This window comes from Elgaria multicarinata, chromosome 7, assembly GCF_023053635.1.
Source record: "Elgaria multicarinata webbii isolate HBS135686 ecotype San Diego chromosome 7, rElgMul1.1.pri, whole genome shotgun sequence".
NCBI lineage: Eukaryota > Metazoa > Chordata > Lepidosauria > Squamata > Anguidae > Elgaria > Elgaria multicarinata.
The window spans coordinates 51,123,125-51,139,718 of record NC_086177.1 but is presented as its reverse complement, the minus strand read 5'-3'; the positions used below and the strand labels follow the sequence as shown (position 1 = coordinate 51,139,718).

The 16,594-nt window shown below is 39.9% G+C and overlaps 2 protein-coding genes across 3 annotated transcripts in view; one reads left to right on the top strand and one right to left on the bottom strand.

The window, feature by feature from the left end:
* The window catches only part of IMPA2 (inositol monophosphatase 2), a 288,143-nt gene that overhangs the window by 209,465 nt on the left and 62,084 nt on the right, over positions 1-16,594 (top strand). The window lies entirely within an intron of this gene.
* The window catches only part of SPIRE1 (spire type actin nucleation factor 1), a 107,121-nt gene that overhangs the window by 75,051 nt on the left and 15,476 nt on the right, over positions 1-16,594 (bottom strand). The window lies entirely within an intron of this gene.

The window sequence follows — 16,594 nt, the reverse complement described above, 5'->3', positions numbered from 1 at the left end:
AATATAACTTTTGTAGTGGGTGCCTTTTACGTGCCATTAGTTTTTAAATTGTTTTTAATTAGCTTTAAACACTTATCTGGTATTGGGTGTTTTTTTTTTTTTTAAAAAAGAGGCATACCACTATAACACCATAATGCTACATTAATATTTCCATTATGATGTTATAATTCTGTAACATTTTAATACAAATATCTTAATTTTTGTAAAAAGTTAAAAAAACACATTTGGGTTATCACTATTTACCATTATGGTCTTATACCCTTCTTTCATTAAAAATATAATTAGAGGCACATAAAATGGTGCATAACGTTTATAATTAATGTGCTGAACTGTGACAGCTTCACCTTCCCGGTACCATCACTGCCCATGTCTAAACCCTGACATTTGGAAAGAAACAGGAATAGCACTAAAGGTATCCACGCCCATGGAGATTGTACTATTTCATTCTTCTAGGAAAAGCTGGACTTTCTGTAGTCCAAGAAAAGATGAAAGAACCACAGGGGAAATACAGGATAATGATTGGATGAGACATTTTGTAGATTCCCCATAAAAAGTGACTGACCGAAACACAGCAATTCCACCGTAAATGCTAGTGTGGAAGCATCTTAAGGTATTGACTTGGTTTGAACAACATGATAAGCCATGGTGGGTTGTCACTGTGAGTTGTTTCAGAACAGCTTGTCATGACATAAGAACATAAGAACTGCCATGCTGGATCAAACCAAGGGTCCATCTAGTCCAGCACTCTGTTCATACAGTGGCCAACCAGCCATCAGCCAGGGATCAAGAAGCAGGACATGGTGCAACAGTACCCTCCCACCCATGTTCCCCAGCAACTGGTGCACACAGGCTTACTGCCTCAAATACTGGAGATAGCACACAACCATCAGGGCTAGTAGCCATGTTTTTTTTCATCATGGGTTATTTTCCGCAAACAAGCAACCATGAGAACCCATGGCTTGTTGTTGGGTTGTTCAGGGTGACTTATTTTCTGACTGGCTTGTTGTGGCGTCCGACCCTGACAGGACAACTTTATCATGGGTTATCAGGAATGGTTAGAGACTTTATAGTTCTAATATAAAACCACTGTTGCTTCTCACAGTCCTGCTAGTACTACCCTCATCCTCCCTCATCCCTTTTCAGCAACCTTCACTCCATGGTCCTAAAATTAAGACTGGACAATGAAGAGTGTTCTGAATACATTCACAAACTTTATTTATTTAGATCTTGCACAAGTGCGCACATTCGAAAGTCCACTGCTATGAAATCTGCATAATTTCCCCCTCCACTTTACTGCTCTGCCATGAAATTTGCATACCCTTACCAATCCGTCACCATTCTGCCTGGAAAAGTGTGTATCTTTACCCATCCATCTTACTGCTTTGCCTTGAAATTTGCATATCATGGTTGATCTCCATCACTGTATATGTGACAGCTAAGAATGGAGACCAGTGGACAGAAACAAGAAGCATGAAGGGGAGCGGGGGTGGTAGGAGGAGAAGGAGCTTTTCAAGCATGTGTAATTATTTTGGTAGTACGTGAAGCAGCCTTTTAAAACAAAGCTGTTCGCTAGCAAGCCAAGCCCCAGCTTCAGCAGAAGGATTGTGGTTGCCCTCACTGGAGACTGCTCTATGGGTAGCTGCCACTGCTACAGTCTCTCTACTTATGCTGGGAGCTTCCTTCACAAATGAAGCACTGAGGTTTTTCCTGGAAGCAGTCGTTTTTCTGGGACACAGCTCTGTGAAAACAAGTACAGAAAGAACGAAAGAAAGTCCCCTCTGAATTAAGCAGTGGCAGCTCAAAACCAGTTCTGTAAAGCTGAACCCAGGAAGATCAATCACAGTCCCTCTGGTGGAGCCAGCTGCATTTTGGCTTGAGCAGAGGGCCTGCAGCAAAGGGGAAATCCCTCTTCTTTGCCCTGTTTCTCTCCTCCTCCCTCCACAGAAGATTTTTGTGCGGTCCCACTTGTATAATAAATTGTATAATAACTGTAATGTAAGCTGATTGTCATAAAATAAACTCCAAAGTGTGAGGTGGAACTTATGTACAGGGTTATATTTTATAACAGGAATGGCTCTTTACATTAAAGATCATTCCTAGCTTACATTTTCGTTCCTCACTCCAAATTTATGTTTGAATTAGAACTATAAAGTCAAGCTGGATTAGATCAAAGGCACTTGAGGAATCAAGGACTGCTTGATGGTAAAATTAAACATTTAAGAAGCAGAAAGGAAAGATGCAATTAATAGTTATGGTTAATCCTTCCCCTGCCATTTCTTCCATAATTTAAGGATTCCTCCTGTTCCCTTCACCAAATTACACCCTCTCTTGCACTTTTTAGATACTTGGAGAACTAGGTATGAATATGTTTAACCTCTCCATTATTTTATTTTTACATAGTGGTTAAAGCAGCTTTAAAGTGTTGGAATTTATTATTATTATTATTATTATTACTACAGAGTTTGTTCTTTAAAAAAGGCTGCAACGAAGTTAAAGCAAACTAACACTTCATTGGTGCTTCGTGCAAATTTTCAAGTTGACTTTACAGGAAATGACAGTTGAAATATAAGCTTGCAGAAATGTTCCCAAACAAATATTGTACATATTCCACCTCTAATCCATACACTGATACATGAGTGGAAATGGATTTTGCCTTACTATCAATACGAAAGCCACCTTCACAAGACCCCCCACCTCCAGTACCCGAGTTACATCTGCATGTGCAGAACAACATGCAGCATAACTAACACTGTCAACTCTGATCACTTGTTGGCCAGTCCAGGTCCCCATTACTGTGTAAGGGGTGATGGCTGATATCTATTTAATAGGAGGATTTTTAATTCTACTTTCAATTCTATTGAAGCCTTTTACTTTTTGTGTTCTATATTTCAATATAATTTGTTCTAAAGTGCAATATTTATCAAGCTTGCCATTCTCCCACACTTACGAAATATAATAGGACATTGTCTATACGCCTGCCTTCTTCCTGGGGTTCCTCATGTTCATAAATAAAGTAACAAAGCTCCAATGCATAGCTGTACTCGTAAACATTAAAAAGGCCATTTTCCAGCCAAATTCCTGTCACACTTGTAATTCTCCAAGTTTTCAGAGCTAGTCATCCCTTCATGAGTATGTAGTGCAAATAGTCTTGCTAGCAAAAAGTCAAAGTAACTCAATAATTTTTTTTAGTAAGTTCCTAAAGGGTGCTTCCAGACTATGCTTTTACTATGAAATTGCCCTGCCTAATTCATTGTATTTTATGGAGGACATCGTCATATTCCGCTTGTAATCTTCCTGTGTTTTCCAATGCTTCTCCCATCTTTTTTCTTACCTCAACAATTGGTTAAGGAAGGAAAGATGGAAGAGCTGCACAGTACCCTGCGACTGGTAACACTCCAGTTCTTGAGATGTCAAGCATTGTTCGGTTGCTAGCCCTCCATTCATAGGGCATAGCAGGGACCTCAATCTTTCTCAGTCAGTGGGAAATGGCTGCCATGGGGTGCCTCGCCAATTCATAAAATGGCTACCATGGTGGAAGTGGCCAGTCACAAAATACCCATATCCCATGGAAGGGCAGCAAGCATGTCACCCTCTTAATTAAAAACAAAATAAATTTAAAAAATCTTAACAAATAAAATAAAAACCAGGAGGGAGCATGGAGGGTGTAATAAGACGCACCTGTGAGACCCCTATGGACATAGTGTGGGGAAGGGTAGGACCATGTCAGCCAGCCGCCATGCTATGTTCATGCAATCAGCAGATGGTCAGAAGCTCTCCATCCAGTTGGGAATCAGTACCCCACTAGGTAGACAGCATTTTCATAGGCTTGCCTTTCCAAGTCCCCTAAACGTGTAGGCACTTTGGGTGGGAACAAAGTCCTGCTTCTCTCTATGCGTATGCTAGACATGCAAAGAGCCCTAGTGTGGGATTCAGCAGCATAACCGCAACAGAGAATGGAAAGTATAGGGGCGTCTATACAATGCCACTTTGCTAGCTGACTCCTCCAAAACCCTACATCGCTGCTGTGAAGCGGAATCGATACAATGGGTGTGGGCTTCCAGGCACGAAAAATCGCAGTGCCATTGTCAGATGGTGGGAATGGAGGAACAAATATCAAGGGAACAGAAAACCACGAAACTTTTTTTTTTCTTGGTAACTCTGCACAATTTTGAAAGCCTGGAGTAGTGCAGATGCAGTTCATTTAATCTCTGCATTATAACTGCCCTAACTTTCAACTTTAACACTGCCATGACAGTCATTACTAGCCTTGTCATGACCGCAACCCCAGCCCATCATAGTCTACCCTACACTGGATACACCCCTTGCTACGTCCACTTTCTTAACCCAAACTGAAGCCATCACTGACAGATGAAGAAACAACTGTGGTGACATTACAGCAATGGGAAAATGGCATTGTGATAAAACAACACTTTGCAAAAGTGCAGTTTCGCAGGGAAAAGCTCAATGTGGCTGCAAGTCGCTAGTTGTGTCATATAAACAACTAGCAACTGTACAGCAACGATGGGGTATATAGACAAGCTGCAGGTCTTCCTTAAACTGAAGTATGTCACTTTGTTCCTAGCCTCAAAATTTCTGATCTTTTTTTTCACAGCAGCATCTAATTTTAAGGATTCCCTTTCTCTGTCTGTACACCTGCACATTTTCTCAAGATACACTGCCTTTAATTAGTTAGCACAGACATCTTATTTAAAATAAAACCAAAATTAGATGCCAGCTTTCACCACTGCTTCTTTTAATTTTGCCAGGATCTACTTACGAAGTTGTATCCCTGGCCAATCATCTTCCTGCCAGAAACTCCTTATTGGACTAGAAAATGAGGAGTGACACATAGCTCCAGCAGAACTGGCACTGTTTTAGAATATGTATGAGTTCAGTATGTGAAACAGCACTGGTAAAACAGAGAAAGTCTTCTGATATTTAAAGAATCTTTTTTGATAAGGGGGAGGAGACAATGAATTCATGATAATTAATTTCTTAATATTCTGGGATACTGTGTGAAAGAATGTGACCTATATCAATGAATTAAAAAGTCTGTAGTAAGATGACAGGGCTGCGAGTGAAAGAAATATTCTATTCATTGGAATTTCCTTCACCTGGTAAAACTGGGTAAATAGGTACAACAGTACATGTAAACCACAACCTCAAGTCACCGCAAAGGAGGGGAAAGATAGTTTCCTGAAGTCTCCCCCGAGGGAGTCATCTGTATAGTTCTTTAAAGCACTGAAATGTTCTGGGTATTCCTCCGACCCCAATTCTCTACAAATCTTTTGAAGGTTTCACATGTCCTTACAATAATTGCTTTCTTATTGTTCTCCAATCAATTACCACACTCCAGCAAAACATTTATATTACAATAGGTGGATGAATACTATCATTTAGTAACAGATTTAATTTCCATTCAATGGTGTTTCCATTTAGTGAGTAGGGTGTGATAAAGTTGTATTTGGGGAAAATATGTAACACAATCTCTAGAGTTCCATGATTAGAACTGCAATGCTATACATACTTGAGTGTTAGTCCCAATGAACTCAATGGGGCTTATTATGAAGTAGATATATACCCTGTTTCTCCGAAAGTAAGACATCCCCCGAAAATAAGACCTACTTCCAGTTTTGCCTCTCGCTGTAATATAAGGCATCCCCCCGAAAATAAGACCTTTTTTTTTGTTCAACAATAAATGTGTACCGTATTCTTCTTCATGGAAAAATAAGACATCCCCTGAAAATAAGACCTAGCGCATCTTTGGGAGCAAAAAATAATATAAGACACTGTCTTATTTTCGGGGAAACACGGTAGGATTACACTATATTTAGGCTAGCAAAGAGTGAATGTTGACAGCACTACATGTATAAAATCAGAACAAAATAATCAAAGCAGCTACTCCAATACATACATAGTTCTCTTTATTGGCACATGACATTTCTTCAAGATCCTTGAGAACAGTAGCTGCAAGTAGGGAAAAAAAGCTGTGTTTAAACACTTCCAACTAAAGGACAGCTAATCTTTATGTTTGGAAAGTACTCATGTGAACTCCCTCAGTAAACCAAGAAAGAAACCAAAGACTTTTATTAGAAAGGAGTGAAACATATTTAAAATTACTATCTCACTGTTATTCTACCATTGATGCCATAGTGTAAGCCTAGTGCCTATTTAATTACAGATATTAACAAAAGAAGTCCAAAGAAAGTTAATAAATGGTAGTACACAAAGAATGTTCAATGCAATGAGCCTACAAAAATTTCTCATTCTAATTTCTCAGTCTTATAAATATTAGCAAATGGAAAATAATATGTTTTACGTGTCTTATCTAGTACCAAGTTCATTGGCATTATACGTTGTTCATTATGTGTTGTTCAGTCTACTATACCATTAACAACTCCAGAAAGAGAACATTTTAGAGAGAAAATATACCTGATTTTTTTTTCTTTTTTCTTTTTTAAGGTATGACTGCACTGGTGATTCTTGAGGTCACAGTGAATTAGGGCTTACAAACCTACTCCTTTCTTTCCTGAGCTACTGATGCTGGCATCCAGCCTGAAGCTGTTTCCAACCTGATCCTATCCCTTGTTTGCAAAGGAGGAAGAGGTGCTGTATGCTTGTCATAGTATGCTTTCTGCTGCTTCTGTTGGTCTTGTAGTCTGGGATGCAGTCCATTCCATATGGCACCTTGGGCTTCAAGGCAGGTGTCATGGCTGGCAATGTGAGTCTCAGCCGTCGTCCCATGAGAAGCTGGGCAGGAGCAAAACCAAACTTATGCAGGTTCAGTATTACGCAGGTTCAGCAGAGCTAGATAAGGGTCAGCACCATCTTATAGAGCTTTCAATAGCATATGCTTAATGGTTTGTATCGTGCGTTCTGCTTGCCCATTGGACTGGGATAAGCCGGGCTTGAATGCATCAAGGTGATCCCCCATTCAGTTGCAAATTGTCTTACAGCCTGGCTGGCAAATGATAAGTGCCACAACTATCTCTTTAGGTATACCATGACGATGTGCAAACGTTGCTTTCAGTCTGGCAACAACAGTCTTGGCTGTTTTGTCCATCAAGTGGAGAACTTCAGGAAACTTAGGGCATGTCTACACCTCCCAGCGGAGGGTGGAGGATCTCGTGATATGCTGATCGCGAGATCCTCCCTCTGCATTTACACGCGGCATGCAACATCCAGGGACGAAGGAGAATGTTGCGCCAACCATTTTTTTTTAAAGAAAAGGAGTAAGTTAAAAAAAACCAAACCACCCCCGCTCCCCTCGCCACCCCCGATGGGCACGGAGCTTGAAGAGCTCCGTGACCTGTGCCTGGTTTTCCGCTCCTCGCAGTTACTCACGAGGAGCCAGGACGAAACCGGGACGGTTGCCCACACTTTCCGCAGTCTTGGGACGATCCCAAGACTGCGGGGAAAAAAGCCGTCCGTTATCCTGGGGAAATGGTGGGATCTTCCGTCCCTGCCCCCGAGATCCCCAGTGCATTGTGGGTCTGTGCTGGACAAGCTGTAAATCACTCTGTCTTCTGTCAAGTGTCCTATGTCTGTGGGGAGGGTACCTGTAGTCTCCTTAGAAAGTGTGTCAGCTATGAACACGTCCTTGCCCTTTGTATAATGAATCTGAATATTGCATTTCTGCAGTTGTAATAACATTCTTTGTAACTTTGCTGAGGCTTTCCCTAGTGGCCTGGCAAAAATTGCTTCCGGTGGCTTGTGGGCTGATTCAACTTTTACTTGGACACCAAAAACATACTGATGGAATTTTGACACTGCAAAGACAATTGCCAAGAGTTCTTTTTCTATTTGTGCGTAATTTTGCTCCGCCTTGGATAGAGCATGGGAAGTATATGCAATCGGTTTCTTTTTTGGAATAGGCATGCCCCCAAACGATCCTTGGAAGCATCAGCTTGGACCCATAGTTGCTCCTTGGGGTCAAGAATACTGTAGGACTGGTGCTGTTGTGATGGCCTGTTTCAGTCCCTTAAGAGCTGCCTGATGTTCAGGCCTCCATTGCCATATAACATCATTTTGAAAACGAGTCCTGAGGAGAGCTGTTAGACTGGACTCATTGGGTATGTATTGGGACAAGTATTGGATGGTGCTCCTTTGGGGTCCCTTTTTGTCTGCAGGAGCAAGTAGTCAGGTGATTGCTTCCAACTTGCTGTCAGCTGGCTGCACACCATCCTTAGAGAAGATATTGCCCATGCATTTGACACTGTCCTTGTTAAACTTGACACCTCTTTTTTGTGCTCCGTCAAGGACCTGTTGGAGTATCTTGTCATGCTCCTCTTCGCTGGATTCTGCAATGATCAAGTCATCTGCAATGATGTGGATACCAGGCATGTCCCCAAAGCACTCATAATTCTTCTGTTGAAAGACCTTACTTGCTGACTTGATGCCAAAGGGCAATCTGTTAAAGTGGTGCCTCCCCCATGGGGTGTTGAAAGTACATAATTCTGCAGACTTATCTAGGACCATTGCCAGTAACCATCCTTCTCACCTAAAATGGTGGATAACTTTTTGACAGCGAGGGTTCTCTGCACATCCTCAACCATAGGGATCCCTGTGGTCGAGGCACAATCTGAGTGAGCCATTCTTCTTTTGTGTTATCACCATGCTGTTGACCCATGCTATTGGGTTAATCACCCTTGTGATGACTCCCTTTGACTTAGGTCTTCCATGGTTGTTTTCAGGGGGGCAATGGCAGCATATGGAATCTTTCGGCATTCATGCACCACAGGTGATACTGTGGGATCCACATAAATGTGATGCACACCTGGGAAGTAGCCAAGCCTTCAAAAACATTAGAATGTTTGAGGTCCCCTGTACTGGTTGGAGAATGCACTGATACAACGTGTACACGTCTGATCAGGTCAAGGGCTACGCAGCCTGACCAGCAAAGAAGTGGTGGATCTCCAGTGTCTGTGACTTAGGTTGGGGCTATTTTTGCAGGGAGCTACAATGGTGCCTCTTGGTTTGACTTTTGCTCTTTCAAAAGCAACTAGTGTCACATTTGTCATCACTGTATGCACTTTGTTTTGCAAACATTCTGTAATGTCTTTGGGGATTGTGTTGGCATCAGCTCCAGAGTCTAACTTAAAAACAACTGGAAGTCTTTCTTCAACTACTGTGCTATACCAGGAACCTGCCGTTCCCAGTCATTACTCCAATAAATAGGGCATTCATGTCTTCGGTGAGACAGGAAGACTCAGGTTGCGTCCTGCACATTTTACCAAAATGATTCCTTCCTGCACACTTATTGCAGTCTCTCCAAAAACTGGGCACTGCCTGGGCCTGTGGATATACCCATATCTACTGCAGGAATTGCCCTTCGCAGATACTAGCTTGTCTGCTGCAGAAGACTGCTTAGGGCCCTTTTTGCTGTCTTGATAACTCGTGGAGCTTCCTCTCTTGTACTGAATGGCAAAGATGTTGGTTTCTGTAGTCATTGCTGTTGCCTGGGCTCTGATGAAAGCCTTTGCTCTACAGATGGTGATTGCTTGCTCTAGAGTCAACCTAGGGTCTTCCAAGAACTTCTCTTTGATCTTGCGGTCTGAAATGCTGAAGACAATTTTGTCTCTGAGCATTAGATCTGTGGAGATTCCAAATTCACAATGCTGGGATTTTTCTCTGAGAGCTGTGACAAAACAGTCTATACCTTCTTCCTTATTGTAAGGAAGTTGCCAGAACTGGTACTGTTCAAAAACAGGATTTCTCCTGGGCTCACAGATGACCATGTGAAAAGGACAAGGATCCTGTATCTTTAACAGTTGCATAGAAAAGGGAATTTCAGCAGGTGTCATTTGTATATATGGAGAACCTGGTGAAATTTCCTCTTCATCACAACAGTTAAAGCTGCAGGAGCTATACTAGAGTGACCAGATTTAAAAGAGGGCAGGGCACCTGCAGCTTTAATTGTGATGAAGAGTGAATTTCACCAGTGAATATGGTCACCCTAGTTTTGAATGCCGTAATGGTTTCTTCCAGTGTCTTGTTTTCAGGGTTTGCATAGATATTAGGAATGTTATAAATTTCTAAAGGCTTTTCTCCTATGCAGTGCAGTATTACAGCAATTTTGTAGTCCTCTGACTCTTCCTCAGCTTTTATTACTTGTAGTCTCTGTTCCAATTTTCTCCTGGATTCCCAGTAAAGCTTAGCTCAGAAGGAGGTTTAAAATGTTCTAACCTTTTCTATTAATATGGGGGTGGGCACTGGAGTAGCCCACTTCATGTAATATCCCTCGTGTGTAGACAATATGGGGGTGAGCTTACCTGCTCAACTTGTAGTTCACCCTAGGCCTTGCTTGCCAAGTAACGACTTTGAAGCTTCCACAACAGTATCCTTTATTGTTATTTATTTATTTATTTATTTATTACATTTCTATACCGCCCAATAGCCGGAGCTCTCTGGGCGGTTCACAAAAATTAAGCACTTTGTTAAGCACTTTGGAGAAGACTAACTCCTGAGGAGCCACACACCAGACTGCCTTGCTCCAAAGCCCACACAAAGAGAGAACAAATAGATGCCCCGCCCAGGCCTCCAGAAAGGGAAGGGAAACTAACAGTTACAGGCCTCTTAAAGATATATGAGGTCCAGTATTGGGCAAAAGGTGGGATGATAATAATAATAATAATAATAATAATAATAATAATAATAATAATAATATAATATGCACATATCACATGTCATTACGCTATGGAATACTTAAGCATAGGCTATATATTGTGGTGCAACCAATCAAGGAGATTCAGATTGCTGACTTGCACAGAAATCCGTGCAGGCTCACATTCACCAATGCTCCTATCAGAAATAAAACGTACCAATAAAGCAGTACATTGGCATTATGCCAAAGTATTGTGGAATGAGAGAAGTATCATGTAATCTGCCATGCAAATTCTGAATGGATGTCCATATGCCATGTAGGATAAAGCTGATAATGCTAAATCGTGCCACTAAGCATTTTAAGTCCCTCACATTCAAACTCTTGAAACCACATGATGCATAAAGAGGGGTGGTTTATCCTGTGTCATACAACCAAGAACCTAGATATTTGCACATAATTTTCTTCCCGATAAATAAAAGTTTACGTTTTATATGAACTGTCTTGTAGAACTGTTATTGCAAATAAAATACCCTTTCAATGTCTTCTGAAGTAAGTAAGCCACTCTGGCTCGTTTTGATCATGTGAACTGGCATATGGTTGCTGGTGCATGCAGCAGGTATTTGCTGAACAGAATCAGATACACATTTCATCTCCTGCTAGCAGACTTGAACCACTTCTTACGTACAAATTTATCCTTACTAATTTTCTAGTGAACATCACGGCCCTGAATCAAAAATAAATTTACAAATATTGTTAGAGGAACTGGTGGAAACAAAACCAAACGAAATGAATTTAAAAAAAGAGATCAGAGAAAGTAGGAAGAAACACTACTTCACTGCACAGACAAAACTCAAATAAAGGCAAGCAGAACTGGGGACTGGACAAAACAAAGGCAGCTTTCAGTAACTGTTGCATAAATAGTAGGGAATATAAAAATAAACCTCTTAAAAGAAAAAAAAACAATTAATATGGAAGCAGCAAGGGATGTCAAAACAAGTCCATTAACAAGGCTGCCTCTGGGGACTCAACTCTTTGATATTTTAAATATCAGTGAATAATTCCAGCTCTTGAATTATAGAATACACAAGTTTTCTGTTTCATTTCATTAACCCCTCTGTGCAGATTATTTTCTAAGAAACTAAATGATAGACAAAAGGCTATGCGGCAGGGTCTTGCTATTTACTGTTTTACTCTGTACAGCACCATGTACATTGATGGTGCTATATAAATAATAATAATAATAATAATAATAATAATAATAATACAGAATAACCCAATAGTATGCCTTGTATTTCTGGTTTCCAGGCAGGAATCTCTCTCAATCTAGCTACTAGAGGTCTTTCAACCGGAAGTGCTAAGATTAAATCTGGATCTTCATGAACATAAAACAACTGTTCTACTTCTGAGCTACTGGTCCTGAAATATTTGCTGCTACAAACTTTGTAAAATGATGCTTCAGGCTACTGAAAAGTAGAACAATTTGTAATTGGCACTTTGCAACCCTTACTACAATTGAATGCAAAATAACTACTTGCCTAGAGGTTTATTTCTCTGTGTTCGCCAAAACTGCTTCTCTCTGTGCACCCCCTTATAGAACATTACGGTTCCCAGTATCATAACATACCTCGTCCTTAAGTAAATTTGTTGTTAATCTTTTTCTATTATTTGTTGGCTAAGTCATGATTTCTGTTTCACAACATTAGGCCACTGACGTTGGTCAGGAATCAAGGTCTCTTTGAATTGTTCAATAACCTACCTGCTGGGCAAAACAATTGAAAACTGCTCTACACATCTGGTCAATAATGGAAAACCACATTAAGAAGATTGTAGGATGCTCAACTATGCTCTGTATTAATAAAATCTGGAATAATTCTAATTTAATGTAAGAAGTTATAGATTAACACACAATACTGCACTGCTCTTGCTTTGGATGTGAGGCAGTCAGAAAGCTGTTAATTGTCCTCAACCAGAGAGATGAGAGGGCTAGAAGAGATGTGATTTTTTTTAGTTAGCCAACTAAGTTTAGAAACATCCCTTTGTTAAGTATTAAGAATACCTGCACAACTCTGTAAACTGCCCAGAGAGCTTTGGCTATGGGGCGGTATATAAATGTAGTAAATAAAATAAAATAACTATAGTGAAAGGCAGAGAAAAATCAGTAAAGCAGATAATGAGTATCAGATAAGCTATTATAAAGAGAATAAAAACAATCAATATTTCAGAAACAAATGACGGTTTTATATACAATCTATTTTTAAAAACCCTTATTTAAACGTTACTATTGGGGCGGGAAGGAGAAAAAATTCCCACAAAAACAAGGGATGGCATCCTACAAGACTAGAACTAAAAAAGGAGGCTCCCTAATTAATAGGAAAGATTATCAATACTTACTGGCAAAAATAATATGGAGCACATTTGGTATGCTGCTAATATAGTACTAAAAAAGATAAGTGAGCAGGAAGGTGTTCATTGTACTCCTTGAGGTACATGTTGTTGTTGTTTATTCGTTCAGTCGCTTCCGACTCTTCGTGACTTCATGGACCAGCCCACGCCAGAGCTTTCTGTTGGCCGTTGCCATCAGTAAAAGCACTATATTGGGCATGGAAGAAGGTATGAATTCTAGCTCCCTGGCTACAGCTCTAGAGTTGCCTTGCCCTTCCTGAGAATAGGGATGGGGGACCACAGGTGTGAAAGAGGACCAATAGCCAAGTCAACTTCACAAAACAAATTGTAACTAGCCACAATTGCCTGCCACACTAAACCAGAAAGAAGCTGCAATGAGATTTGGGCTTGCAAGCTTGCATGGCCAGGATGCATTCAGAAGCTTTCATTTACACTGTAGCTTAACTGTGGTTTGTTGTTCTGTCTAGACCAAAAACATGTGGTTAACATTAACTATTGTTAGTTTTAAACAAGCCAGGTTCAACCCATAGCTACGGAAAATGACTTGTTTGAAACTAACCATAATTAATGTCATTACAGCTCTGAGTTCACACTAGATTATGTGGTTAATCTAAAACATAAACAAAATCTTCCAATTTCTTCTCTTGGCTGCACAGGAAGAGAGGGGAGTACATAAGGCAAATGCTTGCTGCAGTTTGTGCCTGTATATTAATGTTGTGATAAAGTACGGTTTCGTGTGATATACAAACATGGCTAATAATACTCAGCAAGTTGCTCCAAACGAAACCTATAACTGGATACATACAAATGCTCTGGTATGTGGTGGCTACATAAATGTAAATTATCAAATATTTAGCATTGCTGTCAGGTGAGCATGGAAAGCTTTGGAAATGGAGCATCCCAGCATGCTCCTGAGATGGGCTTAGGCTACAGCTCTGAGACACTGTAGGCTTAAGATGATGATGATGATGTCTTTAGTGTCATCAATGTGCATGCTGCTTCACTAAATGAAACAAAATATAGGTTCTTACCTTAATGAAGGCATGTACCTATCTGGTGTGATGGCATGGGAGGCTGCAACCTTGATGAAGCTAAGCAGGTCTAGGCCTAGTCAGTTTCTGGAAGGGTGACTACCTGGGAACCCCATGTATATTGATTCCTGCATTGCGCAGGGGGTTAGACTCGATGGCCTTGTAGGCCCCTTCCAACTCTATGATTCTAAGTTGCAATCTAAAATTCAACTCAAGCAAGGACAATCAGAGCAAAGGAGAAATCACATGGGGCAAGGATAAATGAGTAGAATATGCTTTAAGTTCAACTGCATATACTTAGGTTGAATTTCATTATTCAATGGTAACTAAGGGGTATAACAAATGATTCAGAGAAAAAGTGAGTGGAGGAGGGATTTGAAAGGGGGAGGAAGGAAGAGATGACATTATGTAAGTGTTCTGCAAAACAGCAACCAGTGGACACAGGAATTTGAATATAGTTTCCCAAATTTATTTTCTATTAATCTTTATAATCAAAAAATCAAAGATCTGTTACAAAAGCACACTTAGGCTACAATCCTACAGCCACCTACCTGACTGAACTCAATGGGACTTACTTGTGAGTAGAAATGTATAGGATTGCACTGATGGAGATCTACCTATGCCGGCAGGGTCTTAATTAAAGTCCTCCATGGATGAACCTGTATAATCTCTGATCCACACACAAATCAGAACATTTGCTCTTAAGGAGTTGTAGTAATTTTGATTGTCCTAAATTAAAGAGTGGGAATGGACACTAGCCATATAGTTTATTCATCCCTTGCATCAGTGATCATTTTTTTAAAAAAAAAGTATTCCACAAGCCATCATTAATATATACAGTCCAAAACAAGTTTCAATAATACACACACCATTCATTAATAATATTGCATTTTCAGTCCATTACATAATTTAACTGCATGATGCTTTTACTAAGTGACAATAAAAGCTAGGAAAATCCTTAATGCTGCAATGGATTGTGCTTAATGCTATGACGTGATTTTAAATGTTCTATATCAAGGGAGAGATCAAGTTGTAATTTCAGATAATTCAGGGAACCAGCATCGTATATTACTACTTGGTTCATGCAAACATAGTCAATGCATTCTGCTATGTTGTTTACATCAAATATAATTATTTTACCATTATCATACATTAATATATATTAAATAATTAAATAATCATATGCTTGTTTAGACGGAAGTAAGTCCTGTCCCAGTGTTGCCTCAGTCAGCCATGCTAGGAGTCTTAGGAGCTAGTTCTGCCTAAACATGCATAGGATCACACGCTGTTTGGCATTACTAAGGTTTGACATCAGTAACTAGATACTCAGGACATTCATCATAATAGGGCTAGAAGTTCCATAGCGCTTTTTAATAACAGGCTTCTGTCTCATTTTAACAGTGCAATCCTAATACGTATCTACTCAGAAGTCCCACTGAATTAAATGGGGCTTACTCCCAGGGAAGTGGATATTGAATTCTAGCCTAAATATCATTGTTGCTATGCCTTTTAGTAATTTTCTGATCATGTTTTCAAGCTATCCCCACCCCCACTACCTTAATGTCAGAAATCTAGTGGAAGTTTTCTTTCTAGAATGATGAAAAAATACAGTAACAATCAAAAATTGAGAAGAGCCCTAATATTACAAGAACTGGCAATAAATCAGAAGTATCAATGAGCATATGTAATGACCTTGTATCTTGATATAAAATGTGTGTTTAAATTCTATCTGACATTTTTGTCACATCACATATAAAATCCAGAATGTTAAATATTGTAGGATGTTCATTAAAATGTAAATTTTCACTCTTAAAACTTTGGATGTCCAGCCAAAGGGCATCCAAGGTCATGAAAAAAATGAACTGATGAGAGTAGCCATCAACTCTATTTTAAAAGTATAATCATGGATTTTAACCAGCAGTTGTCTGTTCCTAGCATTAATCCAGTCTGTCACTTTATCCCCAATATCCCTAGGAAAGATGGTATCTGAGTAGTAAGCCAAGCAGTCACAGTAAGCAGAAGGATGAATGGGTGCCTACCAAGTCAGACAGATGAATAATCTCCTTGCCAGATGAAGCTGAAAGCACAACACTTCATGATTGCTGAAGATAAGCAGCTGACTGCTCTAATTAAATCCACGAATAATAGAAGTGGGTACTAGATAATACACTTTATTATCTTTACAGCCCTTGCAATTGGCTCCATATTGATTTAGACTGTTATGGAAAACAAGTCTCCATGCCTTTTTCACAAGAAACTCAGGTAAAGTGTATTTCTGGCAGATAAGCAGCGCTTGCCCCATATCGCTAGTTTGCCAAAGCCTTCTACATTAAGAGAAAGAACACTCCACCACAGATTTGGCTAATAGTGTAAAAATGAATTACAAGCCTACTATACAAATAGCCAATTGTAATTAATACACAATGACCAGACTATGAGATACTATCTCATGAGGTCTACACCTGTTCTTCAGGATTTTAATCTGTCAAGCTCAGATATCCCTTGGACTAGTTGCAACTTGAATCCAACCACTTTCAGCTAACTGCAATTGCACAGG